Genomic DNA, 4,998 nt, shown 5'->3' on the forward strand with positions numbered 1-4,998 from the left:
TAAGTGAAAACTAATAATCGCGTAACTTCTCCGTTTTAGCTCATTTTCTCCTGAAACTTGACGAGTGCTTATGTAATTAAATTACACACATAAACATCATCAACGGAGAGTTTAGTTGCACTGCAAACATCTCAGTCCTTACATATGGCGGGTCTGGACATGCGCCAGGCGGGCTTCCGCTGGGCCCCGGGGCGTGACACAGGGGTGGCCAACTCAATAACTGTCCAAACAGAAACCGCGACCTCATCGCACTGAAACCTCATTCCAAAATGGCATTCGTGGGCGCGACCCAACCGAGTTTACGAGTGTCTCTGCCGAGTTCAATCAGGCTCTCACAAGCTGTAATCACTGTAAATGGGTCAAACTGATCTATCCACTAAAACTCACGTGCCCTTGGCACAATCTGATGCAGAATACAAAAATCTGGGCCCACCGTCAATCCCAACGGCACCCGATGGTCCAACACGGTCTAACTCTACTGTAGCGCAAGCGTAAACGCAACCTACACGCATCTGAGTATCCACCTCGCACTAACAGTAGTGATACAGAAATCTGGGTCCACTGTTAACTCCGACGACACCCGACAGTCCAAACACTGTTGTACAACAAGCTCGACCCCTCAGCACGAGCGTAATGTCAGCCTACCCTATGTTGAGTATCCACTACGCACTAACAGCGGTGATACAAAGATACAGCAACTCCTGAAGCTAAATTTGGTAATTTTTCAGAAAATGACAATGTAGGTTTAACGAGTTTTCTCCTAAGTCAAATTTCAGTTCAATATGTATAATTTCATCTAGAATAACTAAATAAATGTTTAAAAATTCGGATGATCACAATGCATACAAATCCACGAATTTGAGCCCTAACATAACGAATAGAACCAATAATACATGCTAACGATTCAAGGACTTAGAAGGAAATCCGAAGATTTCGGTAAACATTAACCCATCTCGAACGCTAGTCCAACGTCAGCAATAAGTCGACCGAAGAAATCGCTCGACCACCAACGGCCTCCACCGGATTCAACCACGGCGCACGCGCACAATCCTCCAAAGGCAAACGAACGAAAACTAAGCTCGATTCTCCAAAATCTCAAAGAAAAGAAGAAAAGAAGCTAGAGAGAGAAAGAGGGAACCAACCTATGTTTTCATCAACCCCATGCACAAAGAGATAAGGCTGGGGGTTTGGTTTGGTTTTAACGCCAACAAAAGATCAAAAAGCCCCTTACTTACTCACTTTTCCAGCTGGAGTACCGGTACCCAACTTGGTTACCGATACTCGGCCCCTCAATCCGCAGCCTCGCACACTGGGTACCGGTACCAACTCGATGCAGTACCGGTACCCGAGCTTGATACCGGTACTCAACAAACAGGTACCGGTACTCAGCATCAAACACACGCAACCCGAGAGCATCCAGTTCTGTCATCGCATAGGGGTACCGATACTGCTCTCAAGTACCGGTACTCAACACTGAAATCCTGCACTTTGTGGATTTCAGTGTCAGAACTCCACTCTCGCGTCGCGTCGAGTCCGTTTTGTGTCCAATTCGTGCCAAAACGACTCTGACTTGTCCCGACACTCTCCCGACGTGTCGACAAGCCTCAAATGCTGAATTCCACAAACAACGAAGCACCAGGGACACTACATTGCCTACTTAAAGTTTCAGAAATATTTTCAAAAGGGTACAACAATTTAAAATGATCAAATTGTCCTTACTTCTTCTATAAGAAAAAATAATTTTTTTAGCATTTCTATTATTTTGAAGGATATTTTCGGTATAAATTATAAGAAATGGACGGAATAGTGATAGAACCATGAAGGACGGGAGGCTAAATACAATAATTTAAAATATTAAGAGAATAAAAATATAAAGTTTTTAAAATTAGAAAAGCAGTAAAAAAACGAATCTTTATAAGAAAATTTTCTATAATTTAACTTAATATATTATAGGGGCAATTGCTTATATACCCTTGAAAAATTTTTGAATTTATGATTTACCCCTCTTAGAAAGCTAATATTAAAATACCCTTTTTACATTCCAAGTTATTTCAAATATATCCCTAGAGTTAAATTCTGTTAGTAAATGATTAACAAAGCTGTTATATCTATAAAATTATTATTTTGCCCTTTTAAATATACCTTTCTATCATCACTATCTTTTCTTATTTGTCCTTAAGTTAGGGACAAATTTTTTTTTTATTTTCAGTCTTTTTAAATATACTCTTTTATCATTACCAACCTTTCTTATGTGTCCTTAAGTTAAGGGCAAAAGAGATGTTTTAATTTTTTTAAACTCTGATAGATACTTATCTCATGTTTAACCCGAGATAACTTAACGGGTGGTAACTGCGGGGTATTTTTGAACAACAGAGAAACATTTGAGGGTATATTCAAAATAAAAAAAAATAATAAATGAGATATTTTTGAAGTTTTGAGGGATATATAGATAATTAGAGTTGAGCTGGAATATTATCGGTAGCAAACGGGCTTCATTGTCATCCATTTGTTTTCGATGATGGGGCCTCTAAATTGACGATCAGCACCGTGGAACATGATTAATACCATTTGAAGTATCTAGAAATTAAATTTCATACTTTTTCGATATTATTCTCTCATCCATCAAGTAGATGGAAAAATAAACAGTTGAAAGTGAATATCCTCTAAAAAGTGATGATAGGAATTTTGTAATCAAAATTGAGAGTATAGATTTTGTTCTAAATAGTTTAAAGAATTTTCTAACTAAAATTCAACTGATTTGGATAGCGTTACACCGTTAAATAAGAAAACGCCTCATATCTACCATTAAAATTACAAATTTTGAAACCCTTTGATCCTTAGATCAATGATCTCGAAAAGATTTGAAATTTGATTTTTAGATATTTCAAGTGATATAGATTACAACGACCCGACCCGCTAGCAACAATAACACGTTGGGCCCGAACTACTGGCCCAAAATGCTTAAGCCCAGTTATTATGTCTAGTGTGTCCGCTACTTATAAACCCAATAGGCTCTCCCACATTATCCGATGTGGGACTATTGGGATGTCACATACTCCCCTCGTTTAGGTGCTGACGTCCTCGTCAGCCCGGCCCAATCATATATATAGTCCCAGATTCACCAGGCTGGTAACCTGGCTCTGATACCAAATGCAATGACCCGACCCGCTAGCAACAATAACTCGTTGGGTCCGAACCACCAGCCCAAAATGCTTAAGTCCAGTTATTATGTCTAGTGTGTCCGCTACATATAAACCCAATAGGCTCTCCCACATTATCCGATGTGGGACTATTGGGTTGTCACATCGATCATATTCAACCGTACCGATCGTCGATATGCTCTATCATCGAAAATAAATAAATGGCAACGGAGCCCATTAACTACCGACAACATTTCAGCTCAGCCCTATATAATTATTCCTATCTATAGATAATATAGAATCGGGAGTTCCTTCCGAAGCCTCCCCACGTTTGGCGGGGGCTTCGGCGGGACCCCATTTTTTTTTTTCCGTCTCTCTCTCTCTCTCTCTCTCTTTCTCTCTATCTCTTTCTCTCTCCCCAGCTCCCTTTCTCTCTCTCGCGCGCGCGCGCGCGGGGCGCGAGTCGAGCGCGCCCCCCCGGCTCTCTCTCTCTCTCTCTCTTAACCCCCTCTCCCCCTCTCCCCACTCCCTACCCCTCTCTCTCTACCCCTCTCTCTCTCTCCTCCTCCCGCGCTGGCGCCGGGTGCGGGTCTCCCTTCCCCCCGGGCACACGTGGGGGAAGAGAGAAAGAGAGAAAAAGAAAGAGAAAGAGGACGAGGCGAGGGGCCTGCAGGCGGGGGGCCCGCGCCCCCCCGCTCGCGCGCTAAAGAGAGAGAGAATAGAAGGAGAGAGGGGGAGAGAGAGAGAGAGAGAGAGAGAGAGAGAGAGAGAGAGAGAGAGAGAGAGCAAAAGGAGAGAGGGGGAGAGAGAGAGAGAGAGCAAAAGGAGAGAGGGGGAGAGAGAGAGAGAGTCAGGGAAGGGGGTGGGGCCTGCCATGTGCGGCCGGCCTGCACCCCCCGCAAACGCCGAGAGAGAGAGAAGGCTCTCTCTCCCTCTTTTCCTCTCTCTCTCTCTCCCGCCCTCTGTCTCCCCCTGTTTTTCTCTGCCTCCCTGTGAGATCCCTGGTGTTCTGTTGTGGAGGCTTGTCGGCAGCTCTGGAGAGTGTCGGGACAGGTCCGAGTCGCGTTGGCGTCAAATAGACGCAAAACGGACTCCGTGCGACGCGAGGGCAGCTTATAACGAAGAAATCTGCAAAACAGCAGATTTCTCTGCTTGCTGTACCGGTACAACCAGCGTGGCTGTACCGGTACAACCAGCGCGCACTGGTTTAGCAGCTTTCGGGTTGGCCCTTGTACCGGTACAGGAGCCCGTGTACCGGTACAAGGGGGTAGGTGAGAGAGTATTTGAGTAAATCTCCACCTCGTTTGTATCAGCAGCTATCCCCTCTCTATATAGCTTTGTGTAGAGAGAGAGAGGAGTCCTTTGGCTGCATTTCTTCATCTCTCTCTCACTCCCATCCGGTTGAAGGCAAGGAAGAATTTTGTCGCCGACGTCACGCCGCGAAGCCGTTCGAGCTCGTGTTTGACGTCGGGGTAGCGCGTGGAGGCCAGGCAAGCGTAGGTTTTCGCCGTTCTTACTGTCACACAGGTGCTTGGCGTTGTCGAGGTAGGTATTTCAGCTTTTCCATTGTTTTTGGGCAAATTCTTACTACTTCAACTCGGAGTGATGTTATTTGCTGAAATTCATCGTCGACTGTTAGTATTTCAGCTCGTACTCGACGTAGGAGTATCGGATTGCGACGAGACTTGGTTCGTTGGATTCGGGACTTCGAGAGGAATCCGCGAAGCCCTTACTTGCTGGATTTGGTGAAGGTTAGCTTGGTCGAATCCCTTTTCTACTCTGTTGCTGCGAAATTCGGACTGAATTGGTGGATTTTGATCGTAGAGCTTGGAGTTAGCTCGAGTGCTAGACTTGGAGG

The sequence above is a fragment of the Ananas comosus genome, linkage group 17 (assembly GCF_001540865.1).
Source record: "Ananas comosus cultivar F153 linkage group 17, ASM154086v1, whole genome shotgun sequence".
NCBI classification, from domain to species: domain Eukaryota; kingdom Viridiplantae; phylum Streptophyta; class Magnoliopsida; order Poales; family Bromeliaceae; genus Ananas; species Ananas comosus.